At 43.7% G+C, this 13719-nt stretch overlaps 1 non-coding gene across 1 annotated transcript; it reads left to right on the forward strand.

The window, feature by feature from the left end:
- Nucleotides 1–12126: 12126 nt before the first annotated feature.
- Nucleotides 12127–12264, forward strand: LOC114814032. Its single transcript, XR_003761775.1, has one exon. It is a non-coding gene; the product is annotated as a small nucleolar RNA SNORA7 (small nucleolar RNA).
- The last annotated feature ends 1455 nt before the right edge of the window (nucleotides 12265–13719 follow it).

A 13719-nucleotide genomic window follows, 5' to 3' on the forward strand; every position in this document is an offset into this window, starting at 1 on the left:
TAGTAGGAATTCTTTTCAGATAAAATTATAGCTAATTTCCAATATTTGCAAAGCCCATGTTTTATGGATTGTGGAACGATTCTGTGGAGTTAGGGCACTTATGTCGTGCCAGGGTGAGGGCCAAAGGTGCAAATTGCTGCACCTTTGCATACCTGTGTATTCTCTCCAAATGCTAGGTAGAGCACTCCTCAGACAGTAAGCACTTAATAAATACTATTCTTACTATTACTGCTATTATTTTTGCATCAGAGGTTAGGTCTCTGAGGACACCACTGGCTAAGTGTTCCCAGAAAATTGCTCTAAGCACATGACAGAGATCTACTTTTAAAATGGTGGTTTTAAAAGCCAGCTTAACCTGTTCTGGACTGTGAAAGTGTCTATCAACTCTGTTCTAGTGTACTTTCCCAACTGTTTAATTCAGTGCTCTACTAACAGTGAATTCTCAATAAATACAACTGATTGATTGATTGATGCTATTAATAGTCCTACTGGAGAGTCCCCAGCCTGGAGTTGGCACTTGGAGAAAGCAAATGTTTTTAAAGTCCTCTGTGTTCGTGTGTTTATTTATACCCTTGCCCTCTTACATATTGAAAATAATCTCACTGAACAAGTAGCAGGGGCCAGTCATCTGTTGCCGACTTGTTCATTCCAAGCGCTTAGTACAGTGCTCTGCACATAGTAAAGCGCTCAATAAATACTATTGAATGAATCTGGTTTTCTGTCTGACAATCTGGTTTTCAGCTGGTCAATCCCTGTCTGATACAGATGTAACGGTGGATGATTTTATGTTTGGTATTTTAGTTTTCCTCTCCCAGCCTACCTCAGCCTTGGCTTTGCCACTGAGTTCCTTAGCTGGGGTGTGGGGTCCTCAGACACAGAAACCTGGGAAAGGACCTTGGGCAAGTCATTTCACTTCTATGGGCCTCAGTCACTTCATCTCTAAAGTGGGGATTAGGACTGTAACCCCCGCCCGATGTGGGACATGGACTGTGTCCAACCTGATTAGCTTATATCTACCCCAGCACTTAGAACAGTGCCAGTCACATAGTAAGCACTTAACAAATACCATAAAAAAAGGATGACAGTGGCTCTGTAATAATAATAATGATAATGATGGTATTTGTTAGGCACTTACTATGTGCAAAGCACTGTTCTAAGCACTGGGGCTATACAAGGTGATCAGCTTGTCCCACGTGGGGCTCACAGTCTTAATCCCCATTTTCCAGATGAGGTAACTGAGGCCCAGAGAAGTTAAGTGACTTGCCCAAGGTCACACAGCTGACAAGCGTCGGGGGAGGGATTAGAACCCATGACCTCTGACTCCCAAGCCCAGGCTCTTTTCCACTGAGCCACGCTGCTGTAATGAGTGGAGAGGTCAGGAGTTGCCCCAGAGGAAAGCTTTAAGTGCAGAAGCGTGGCATATTTAATCAAAACGGTGCATATGACATCGTTAAGTTACACTGTGGTACCTGGCATAAACATGGGAAGTCGCAGGAGTCTCTATGTCTGGTATTTTTGAGTACCATCAGTGGTCACCTGAATAATAACTCATTCTGCTGCATGTCTGTTTTAGATTACAGTCTAGAAGGCAGGGACTTAATCCTTTTAGTTGAATGGTGTACATTGGAGGTGTTAAACGAATTGTGTATTGGGAGATTATTTAACAGATTATGTATCATGTGGAGGCTTAACAAATTGTGTATAGTGTGTGGACTGTGTGTGTAGTGTGGAAACTTACTGAATTGTGCACAGGGTAGGGGCTTAAACTGAGTACAGGGTGGGGATCTCACAAATTGCATTTAATGTTGGGGCTTACGCTGTGTAGAGTATAAGGATTTTAAAAATTGTGTATAGTGCAGGAGTTTAATGAAAACATTCAGATTTTTCAGGCAAGTTAACTGGTAATAATAATAATTTTCGTATTTGTTAAGTGCTTACTATGTGCCAGGCACTGTACTAAATGCTGGGTGGTTACAAGCAAATTGGATTGGATGCAGTCCCTGTCCCATATGGAGCTCACTGTCTTTAACCCCATTTTACAGATGAGATAACTGAGCACAGAGAAGTTAAGTGACATGCCCAAGCTCTCACAGAAGACAAGTGGGGGACCTGGGATTAGAACCCAGATCCTTCTGATGCCCAGGCCAATACTCTATCCATTAGGCCAAGCTGCTGCTTCTCATAGTAATGAGGTCCGTCCTAGCTCAGTACCTTATCTTTAACCTTGCCTATTTCTGCCCCCAAGAAAACCGGTGAGAAACTAGAGCTAGTCAGACAAAACACATTTCCATCCCCTGTCTGTTGTTGCCTCCTCTGAGATCCAGGAACGGTCCCTGCAAGACAAGCACAGAGCCAACCTGCAAGATGCAAACACCCTTCAATTTCTAGCTCTGTATCAAGTAATAGTGAGTTAACAGTATCCTGGCCAGAGCCTAAGGCAGGTGAATGAACCCCTGGTTTTTTGTCACCAATATGAGACACAGATCCAGAGAAGTCAACCTTGCTCCTTCAGAGGCTGGAGCTCATTGTTTTATTATCTGGGTTTTTAAATGCTTCTCTGGTGCTCCAATAAGGAGAAATAACTCCACTGCAGCTCTAATAGTACTGGATTCTGTGGCTAAACATTTTTCTTTGGATTGGATCTTTTTAATGGGATGTATAAAACAAAAATTACTAAGTGCCATGAGAACTTAATTTTAAAGCTGATTAATATCGAAAGAGGCATACTTTAAATTATTAAATATAAGTGAGTGTTGGGACTTTAAATGTGCTATTTTGGAGGCCAAGTAGCATCTTAAGAAGATAGGCACAAGCGTTAAAGAAAATAAGTTGCTTGAGAAGCAGCGTGGCTTAGTGGAAAGAGCACAGGCTTGGGAGTCGGAGGTCATGGGTTCTAATCCCAGCTTCGCCACTTGTCTGTTGTGTGACCTTGGGCAAGTGACTTAATTTCTCTGAGTCTCAGTTACTACATCTGTAAAATGGGGCTTAAGACTGTGAGCCCCAGGTGTGACAATCTGATTACCTTGTATCTACCCCAGCGGTTAGAACAGTGCTCTGCACATAGTAAGCACTTAACAAATACCAACATTATTATTAATAACAAATACCATTATTATTACTATTATTATAAACATGTAAGCAATTACCATCATTGGGACTTCTGTCACTGACAGGAACAATGGGATGCTTAGAGGAACAATGTAATAATAATTAATATTTGTGGTATTTGTTAGGCACTCACTATGTGCCAAGCATGGTACTAAATGCTGGGATGGATACATTATCAGGTGGAACATAGTCCTGGTCCCTGTCCCTGTAACAGTCCAAGGGGAGGAAGAACAGAGAAGTTAAGTGACTTGTCCAAGGACACACAGCAGGTAAGTGGTGGAGTGGAATTAGAACCCAGGTCCTTTGACTCTTAGCCTGTGCACTTTTACCTAGGTTTCCTGAAGTGTACACATGGTGGTGTACACATCCCCCCGTTACTTTTTAATGGTATTTGTTAAGAGTTATGCCAGGCACTGAACTACGTGCTGGGACAGATACAAGCTAATTGAATTGGACACAGCCAATGGACCACATAGGGCTCACAGTCTTAATCCCTATTTTCCAGATGAGGTAACTGAGGCCCAGAGAAGTGAAGTGACATGCCCAGGGTTACAAAGCAGACAAGGGGTGGAGCCCGGGATTGGAACCCAGTTCCTTCTGACTTCCAGGCTCATGCTCCATCCACTAGACTACGCTATGCCCAGCTGCCACAGATATTCCCTTTTCAACAGAGTCAATTCTTCTGGGGCACAAATATACATTGTGACAGTCAGGAGGCTGATGCCGGAATCTCTCTAGTTTAAGAACTGATTAATCAAGAGAAGTCCTGGCCCTCAAAGGAGCGGAGGGCAGGCAGGAGCTGCTGTCACCACCCTTGGAATTCTGGGAATGTTGTGGCAGTCTGGAGAGGATAGCCTGGGCCAAAATAGGAAAGAGTTCAAGGAGATGAGGAATGAAGTACAATGTTATACTGTTGTTACTTCTGAAATGTTGAACTTTTTTCACACTTTTTTCCCCTGAATGTCTGATCTCCTCTGACTACAAGCTCCTTGTGGGGCTGGAACGGTGTCTAAAGCAACATCTGTGCATCCTTTCCAACATTTTGTGCATCATAAAAACTAAATAACCATCATTACAATTCTTTAAAAGTAATATATATCAAGAAATCATTTATTAATACTACTAACAGAAGCAGTGTGGCTCAGTGGATAGAGCATGGGCCTGGGATTCAGAAGGACCTGGGTTCTAATTCCACTCTACCACTTGTCTGTTGTGTGACCTCGGGCAAGTTTCTTCACTTCTCTGTACCTCGGTTACCTCATCTGTAAAATGGGGCCCATGTGGGGCAGGGACTGTGTTCAATCTGAGTAACTTGTATCTATCGCAGCACTTAGAACAGTGCTTGGCATGTAGTAGGTGCTTAACAAGTACCATTGTTTTTGATGTTATTATTACTAATAACAAACATCAAAGACAAAAGTTCCATTTCAGAATGTCGGTGAGGTACTCAGACAATCAATCCCTTCTACTCTCGAGTGGGACAGAGGCTAGTCACTGTGGCTCCCAGAAAACTTGGTGAAGGCAGAGGGGCCCCAGGATGCTTGGATCCCTGCTATGGTTTCTTAACAGGTGACAGGTTAGAGACTGAGTGGTGTCAGAGAGCCTGGGAAGAATCATTTCCCTGGACTCCCTCCTTATCCAAGGAGATTGAGGAGGTTTGAACGGTAGGCCTTTCCCTCAGGGTTTTATCTGGGGGATAAACTCACTGCCTCCTCCCTGGAATGCAGCCAGCAGGGTCAAAACACAATGGATCAAAATCTGTGGGAACAAAGGCCCGGAGGAGCTGGAGGTCATCTAGTTAATTCCTCTGCCTCCAGGCGAGCTGGCCTAAATTAGTTTGGAGTTACTGATAGTCATCACCCCATCAATGAAGGGAAGAAAATGTACCCAAAGGGAAAAGAAAGTTCTGCTAGGAACTCCTTCCTGTTCTCATTCCTTTCCTAGGCTTCACCCTTGGTGTGCTTTAGAACTTTGATTCCCTCCGTTTTATTGATTTTTATGCCTTTGGAGCATATTGAGAGATATTGAAATGAATATTTGTCAGGGCAGAATGAGGGCTACTGTCACTGATTTGCATCTTCTAAAATGACTATCGATGTGAATGTTCTTAAATGAAAAATATAAAGCCATTGAGCTCCCTGGGGCCAGATTAGTAACGATCTCCAGCTCCACCACCCTGGGTTGAGGTCCCAGAAGTCTTCTCAATCTCACCAGGGTTAGGCCAAGGAGATGTTGAAGGCATGAGAAGCAGCGTGGCGCAGTGGAAAGAGCACGGGCTTTGGAGTCAGAGGTTATGGGTTCGAATCCCGGATCTACCACTTGTCAGCTGTGTGACTGTGGGCAAGTCACTTCACTTCTCTGTGCCTCAGTTCCCTCATCTGTAAAATGGGGATTAAGTCTGTGAGCCCCACGTGGGACAACCTGATTCCCCTGTGTCTACCCCAGCGTTTAGAACAGTGCTCTGCACTAGTAAGCGCTTAACAAATACCAACATTATTATTATATCCAAAATTATATATTAAAACTCTCTCCTTGGTAGCTGTATTCTGGCTTTCAAAGGGGCCTTATTTCAGTGGGCCACTCTGTTGAAATGTTGGCAACTCTTCTCTTCATACAAAGATACTAACATTGCTGAGAGACTTGATCCAGCTGGAAAATCTTTCTCCTTTCACCTGTAGAGTCAGAATATTGTGATGCCCAGTAAGTTGTTATGATAGGCTCCACCCTAGAAGTGGCTGCATTTCACTCCTTGGTGAAATCATTGTTCAGCTTCAGATGTTTTAGAGTATCTGAGACTTAAATGATAAAGTGCTTGTAGTGGGCAATAATGCCCCAAACTAAAGTTACAGAATATGTGAAAAAAATCACATATGAAGTATCTATTGTGATGATCTTCCATCACTCATGCATTTTCCTGGAATTGGAGTCCAAATAGCACTCCTGTGGAATATTTGTGTGCTGACTGGTGGTTTAGGGAGAAGGGGAAAAAAAAGAAGAGGATAAAGGGGGCAGGGAGGACAGGGATTTCTTTATCTGTTCTTGATTCATTTTCCCTGTCCCATAATCTTTAGTGACATTACCTCTGGTTGCTGTGAGAGCCCATCCTGTATCAGAGGGTGATGTGATATTGAGTAGGGAAACAGACAACAGGAGCCAACAGACTCTGGAAGACCCTAGAGCCTTGTTTTAACACCTCTGGGCCTTCAGATAATTAGGGGTAAAGACCAAACCAGAGAAGATCTGATGAGGCTGAAGTGATTCTAAATAGTGACCCACATGTGAGTTGGTGGGGGTGATGGATCCCTCCTTGTCAGTGAAGCCAGTAACCACAAGACATGATAAGCCCCAAACTGCAAACTGTCTGTTTGCAGACAGTTTTTCTAAAAAAGGGCTCAAGGAGCCAGGAGGTGAGTGCAAAGCAGTTTAGATAGTTCTGATAGGGCTGCTCAGGTTTCAGAATGAAACAACCTCAATTGGAATTTTGTCTTTAAGAAAAAAAAAAATTGTTCTTTGGGAGGGAAAGTATATTCTCCACAATTTACAGATTCTCAGAAAGTGTCTGATTAGTTAACATTGATCGCAGAGCCCTTTAAAATGGTCTACCACATTTCTCTGGATATAATTAGCTGGAATCTGTTGCTCAAATGAACTACAGTTCAGCTATGATAAATAAGGGCTGAGACTCCAAGGGATAGTGACACACAACAGCCTTTAAGTAAAGTTCAAGTGACACTTAAATTAAGAAAAGAAACCCCCTGAAGGCTAAGTATTTATGCTCTACAGTACCCAGTTGTGTCTTTGTCTCTTACGGAGAGTCTCACCAGTCGGCATAATGCTGAGTTGAGAGAGGGAAAATATTTATTTCCCTTTTTGTTCGTTTCACTGCCCCGTTAATAACACCCGTGGGTTTCCAAGAGTGAGGGAAGAGGGGCTTGGGTGGGATTTTCAAGCCAGCAGTCTAATAGCCATTTAGTGAGGGCTTGAGCTCAACTCTTTTCTCTGCTCTCTCTCTCCTGAAGATTATTTCTTATTCTGGGTCTAGGCTAACAAGTTTCCTAAGTAATTCAGCCCTCGCAATGCAGCTTGGTCTCAAGTATTCAACTGTGAAAGTGTATTATAGGCCTGAATTATTAATTAATTGATGAACTAATGAATTCAATAATCTTTATTGAGTGCCTACTGTGTGCACATTTCAGTACTAAGCTTTGGGGAAAAGTACAAAGATGAGAATCAGACGTGGACTCTGACCCACAGTGGGCTCACAATTTATTTATAAGTAGTCATGGGGTGGTGGGGGAGGGAATTAGCAACAGACACTAGAGGAAAGAGTGAAATCTAAAAAACAGCAAAACTCCTCGAGGAAAGGAGGACAGCAATAAAAATAATAAGCACTACAGTAAATTCTGGGATGGTTTTTAGTTTTCTCGCAGCTCTGGAGATGAGACGGGACTAACAACAACAGCTGGAACAGTCACAACCTTCCTAATGTTTCCAATGTCACTTCTCCTTTTTCCAGGCAGGACAGATAGGGTCAGCTTCAGGCATTTGGTCTCCCTGAGGTGGGGAAGATTTTGCCACCCTTTCCTATTCTGCATGATATTGTACATAAACCTCTCAATCTAGAGGAGTGTGGCCTAGGTAGAAAGATATTAGGTCTGGGGATTAGAGGACCTAGGTTCTAATATCTGCTCTGCCACTTGCCTCCTGTTTTAACTTTGGGCAAGTCACTTAACATCTCTGCGCCTCACTTACCTCATCTGTAAAATGGGGATAAAATACTTGTTCTTCCTCCCTCTTAGAATGTGAACCCCATATGGGGCAGGGACTGTGTCTGATCTGCTCATATTATACCTACTCCAGTGCTTAGCACAGTGCTTGGGCCATAGCAAGCTCTTAAAAATGCCACAATTATTATTACCAGAGCATTTCTCTAAGGGGGAGCCCTTGGCTCCCCCATTGCTAGGGATCCAGTGCTTCCCCCATCCCCCCAAGGTTTCCATTAATGTGGAATCCATTTCTCTTTCAAGTTGGAGCTCACAGATCTCTAACTGCTGCTGCTGTTCCCCTGACAGTACAACCTGATCAGCTAACCCTGAGGACCTGCCTCCAGATGGTATCAGTGAAGTAGGGGGTTGAAGGAGACAGAATGGCTCCCTCAGGACTCAGCAGGTCCCTGTATAAATATCCAGATAATTTGATAATGAGGAGACAGTCAGAAGTAAAGTACCTCTAAATCAAGTACCAAAGCAATTATCAGGCTAATTTGATCTATGTAGACAGCCCATCTAATGAATTTAGTCAATCAATCCATCAGTCAGTGGAATTTATTGAGAATTTACTCTGTGCAGAGCATTGTACTAAACACATGGTAAAATACACTAAAACAGAGTTGGTAGAAACAATCCCTGCCCACAAGGAGCTTGCAATCTATAGGGATGATAAAATTGATATTGTATTCTTGAACGTTCTGGCTGGCTACATGGATTAAATAAATGTCAAATAAAATCAATAAATGGCATATCTCTACTTCTCTTTGCACATGTAGACTGGCCTACCTTTATCTGTGGGTGCAAAACCTGTTTGCCAAATTCTCTGAAAGTAGAATCCCCTAAAACACTGCTCCCAAACCTGGAATGTAGTCTCACTTTGGTTGTGGCCAGTTTGACTGAAGTCCCCTTTTCCAGTCTTAATTTTCCAAATACTGGAAACATTCTTGGGGTTTTCTGTGAACCCAGGGAGAGGACTGGGGGGTGGGAGGGTGCCCTGACTCTGTAGAAATTGCCACCTAGAGAAAGTCAGTTTGAAAGTGGTTCAGAATATCCTTCAGGATGAGGAGTTTGTAGGGTCAAGTATTGGCAATGGCTTGGCAATGGAACATTCAATTGTCTAAAGTAGGGGAGGCCCTGATTGATCTATCCTGCATTGACACAGAATCGGGGCAGCAGTCTGCTGCTGTCAGACTGGGCCCAGTAAATTACCCAGAAGATCAGAATAGACTCAGTGGGGAAGAATGCCAAAAGGTGGGGTGAAAAATTCTGCATTCAGCAGTATTTTTTCTTCTAATCTACCTATCCATTGCAGTACAAGCCATGCAAAATCTGATTTCCAACTATGTGTAGCTAGTGCCAATGTCAGGATATCACCCTGAATTCGGGGTGTGCAAAGCTTCCCTCAGACCACAGATTTAAGGGGAGTGAACCCACCCCGTAGAGACCAGAAAACTTGGCAAAATGCCACATTCTCACCCACCTCCTCCTCAAGAGCATTGTGTTCTACAGACTGCACCTGCAATGCATGGTGAAAACCAAACAGTGGCCGATTTGATCCTGCCTGCTGCTGGCTTTGAACATTGGGTGCCCTCGCTTTCACTCCAATGACTCCTGATGAATAGCTGTTTATGTTTACTGCAATTCTGCATGGTTGATGTTGGGAATACTAAATTGGACTTGAAGAGACAAGTCAGTGGATACATTCCTTGTGTGAGTTTCCTGATTGACTTTGCATATGCATGATTGACAGATGATGCCCTTGGAATGGGTGGTCCTACCCTCTCCCTTCACCAAGATTGTCCCCACCTCCCTGGATTTTTGGACATACCCTCTAAACTGTGAGGTCGTTATGGGCAGGGAGTGTGTCTGTTTTATAGTGTACTCTCCCAAAGGTTTAATACAGTGCTTTGTACATAGTAAGCACTCCATAAATATGATTGAATGAATGAATATCCGGAGGTCAGCCAGATGGGTAGCATTGGAGTGCGTGGAGAGATCACAACCGGGAGCATAGTAGCCTGACACGCTATACCATCTAGGGCATGGATAAGGGCTAACTACTGAACTCTCCCAAGAGCTTAGTTCAGTGTTGTGCACACTGTAAGTGCTTACTCTGGAAGTTAGGAAGAGGTGGAACGGTTTCATCATACAGATCAGTGGCTAGATTTCTGTGAATTCACTACTGAACTCTCCCAAGAGCTTAGTTCAGTGTTGTGCACACTGTAAGTGCTTACTCTGGAAGTTAGGAAGAGGTGGAATGGTTTCATCATACAGATCAGTGGCTAGATTTCTGTGAATTCATTTAGAGAATAAAGTTTTAATTTCCTTTCTTCACTTTACCTCTCTGATTTCCTGCTATTACCCAGCCTGCACACTTTGCTCCTCTAATGCCAACCTACTCATTGTACCTCCATCTCATCTATCTCAACCCTCACCCACATCCTGTCTCTGGCCTGGAACTCCCTCCCACTTCATATCTTACAGACAGTTACTCCCCCACACCTTCAAAGCTTTCTTAAAAGCATATTTCCTCCATGAGGCCTCCTCTGACTAAGCCCTCATTTCCTCTTCTCTCATTCCATTTCTTGTTGCCCTTGCCCTTGGATTTACACCCTTTATTCATCCTACCCTCAGACCCACCGAACTTATATTTACATATCCATAATTTATTTGTTTATATTAATGTCTGTCTTCTCCTGTAGACTGTAAGTTCCTTGTGGGCAGGGAATGTGTCTACCAACTCTGTTATTCTTTACTCTCCCAATGTTTAGTACAGGGCTCTGCACAAGTAAATGCTCAATAAATACTACTGATTGATTCACTAGCAATTTCCTAAGGAAATCACCCTTAGGTCATGCCTAGATATAGAACTGGAATTATTCCCAGTGGTAATTTCCAGTGAAGCTCTTGTTAGAGAGGCACTGATTAGCACTAACACTGCCTCTGAGCCCTGATGTACCCCAAATGTCCTGGTATGCATAGAGCATTTCACACTCTTCCAGACCCCATCCTGTCCCCCTGTCTGGGGTGGGGAAGTGTTCAGTATCCAGGCAGGGCTGACAATGAGGTGTGATGGAGATTTCAAAACTGTCACCATCCCTGGGCTGCAGTTATCAATCATATGGATTCTGGACCAATCAAGGGCAACCCACGAGGAGCATGCTCATGGATCTGTGGCTTTTTACAAACCTAACTACAGTATCAAGCTGGACCTTGCTGAATTGCAACAAAAGAAACTAGCTACCAATCCTTCTTGTGTTGGATTGATTGAAAATGAGGCTCGAACTGCAGCCAAGAGCAGCTCAGTTTCTTTTTACTATTTTCAATCTTCTGGGCCATGCTCCTGTTTTAAACACATTTTAAAGACTCAGTGAAGCAGGATCTCATGGAAGTGATTTATCTGCAGACAACTGGGAGACTACAGCCACAACAGACCAGGCTAATTATAACAATTGTGGTATGTGCTAAGCGCTTTTTATGGGCCAAGCACTGTACTAAGCACTGGCACAGATACAAGATAATCAGATCAGATGAAGTTCATGTGCCAAATGTGGCTCACAGTCCAAGGGGGAGAAGGAACAGGTACTGAATCCCCATTTTTATAGAAGAGGAGACTGAGGCACAGAGAAGTTGTGACTTCTCCAAGGTCACACAGCAGCCAAATAGTAGTTGGCATTAGAATCCAGGTCTCCTGATTCCCAGATCACTAGGCAGAAGTCTAGGGTGGGAAACCAAGAAGGAATATTTCATCTGAAACAGAGGCTTCAGGAGGCTTGAGATACCAAGAGGCAGAATCCAATTCAGCCAGGAACCATAAATAGCACACGCAGAAGTACAGCCAAAGAAGATCTTTATGTGGGCAGGGTGTGGAAGGGATGCAAACTGGCCTTTTCAACCATATCTGCACCCGAGGAGAAACATCTCACTGTCAGCAGTATCTTCTTGGAGCCTGAACAAGAGAGAAAGACAAAAACAACCTGAGTAGCCCATCAGATTAATCTCCTTAGGGGCTTTTGGGAGCTTCTTGGATAGCAAATCCTTCCTGCAAGTTTGGGAATGTGACTGTTATATTGTTGTGCTGTACTCTCCCAATCCCTTCTGCATACAGTAAGCGCTCAATAAGTATGATTGATGGATTGATTCCTTCTACAGTTGGCTTTACTTGGTCACAATTCTCTGACCCCAGGTGGCTGCCCACTCTGAGAATGGAGTACCACTAAATCCTACAGGGGTCCTTTCCGATCCCCTTTCCCTCTCAGGGTCACATCTGGAGAGTTTCCAGTACTCTACCAGTCTCAACTACAGGAGAGAGAGTCAGGCAGAGGCATATCCATTCCATTCCTAGCTTGAGCAGTGGCTAGCTAGTGGCAGGCAATCTGCTACAAGTCAAAACTCACCTGTGCTGGGCAACAGCAGCATCGGAAAGAATCAAGGGTGAGGACTCTAATTTACTGCGTGGAAGGAGGCAGTGGTAAACCACTTCCATCTTTTACCAAGAAAACTCTATGAATTCACAGAACCATTGCAGATGGAGGTTGGGCATTCTGGGAGAGATGTGTCTATGGCATTGCTATGGGTCGAAGATGACAGCGGCATAAGACAAGACAAGACTTGTTTATATTGGCCACCTCCTCGAAGGCAGGATCCAGATCTAAACTCTTCTGAAGTTACTTCTCCAGGAGGTCTTCCCCGATTCATTTTTCTTCTCCCCACATCATGACCTCCTTTTACAAGCTCAGCATTCTTTAGCCAATTACACATTTATGCACCCATAGCACTTTCATGCATATCAATTTACCTTTCTATCAAAGGACAAACTCATCTATGTATCCACTGTTCCTTTCGCTTCTTTCTGTAAACTAGTTTGCATCAGTTTTCTCTTGACTGTAAGATCCTTGAGGCTGGGGATTGTCTTCTCATTCTATTTTACTGTCCCCAGGGCTTAGAACAGCACTCTGAACATGGTAGGTTCTCAACCAAACCCACTGGTCTACTAGTTGGCTTTGCACAGTTCTAGGCACAAGAGTAGAGTCCTGCAGTCTGAAATTTCTCCTCTGTCAGAGATCCCGGAGTTACAGTGTGGTCTCTCCACAGCCCCCCCCCCCGCCGCCCCGATTTGAACATTGGGACGGGCCAAGGCCTTTGGGCCAAGGACAACCATACCAGGTATAAAGGAGCCTGAGCAGGAGTGCTTCAGGCAGCAATGTTCTACGGTTCTTACCTTTGTGGTTGATTTACTGGTTTTTTTGCCTGTATTAATTTTATTGTTTCCTTCCCTACATCCTAGTCACTTGATTCTCCCCACTCAGATTGTGAGCCCCACTTGGGTAGTTCAGATAGCCTTTTTATACACACACACACACACACACACACACACACACACACACACACACACCCTTCCCATTCAGTGGCAGACCAGCCAACCAGCATGATTGGCATCCCCACCTCCTGACCACACTCCATGTGTCAGCAAACTCTGTTGCTCACAGTGGCCCAACTCTAACCATGTAAAGATGACCTCTGGATTGTGGAGATTCAATCCTTTTCCACCAGAAGAATGAAATATTAAATTTTCACTTGGCTGCACACCCTTAAGTAAGAAGAGGAGCTCTTTCCTTAGCATGCCCTGACTCGTGAATTGCAGTGGCATCACATCCTCAAAAGATAATTGACTTTAAGTGGAAAGCTGCAAACTGGTAAATATATTAACTTTATGTGCTTCTCTGACACTCTAAGAAATTAGATTTTGGACTTTATCCTGGGTACAAAGAAAGACACACACAAAATTCCCTTTACACGTCAGAAGGTGAGCACATTAAAGCAGAAGATTATGACACCTGTC

The sequence above is a fragment of the Ornithorhynchus anatinus genome, chromosome 8 (assembly GCF_004115215.2).
Source record: "Ornithorhynchus anatinus isolate Pmale09 chromosome 8, mOrnAna1.pri.v4, whole genome shotgun sequence".
Lineage (NCBI taxonomy): Eukaryota > Metazoa > Chordata > Mammalia > Monotremata > Ornithorhynchidae > Ornithorhynchus > Ornithorhynchus anatinus.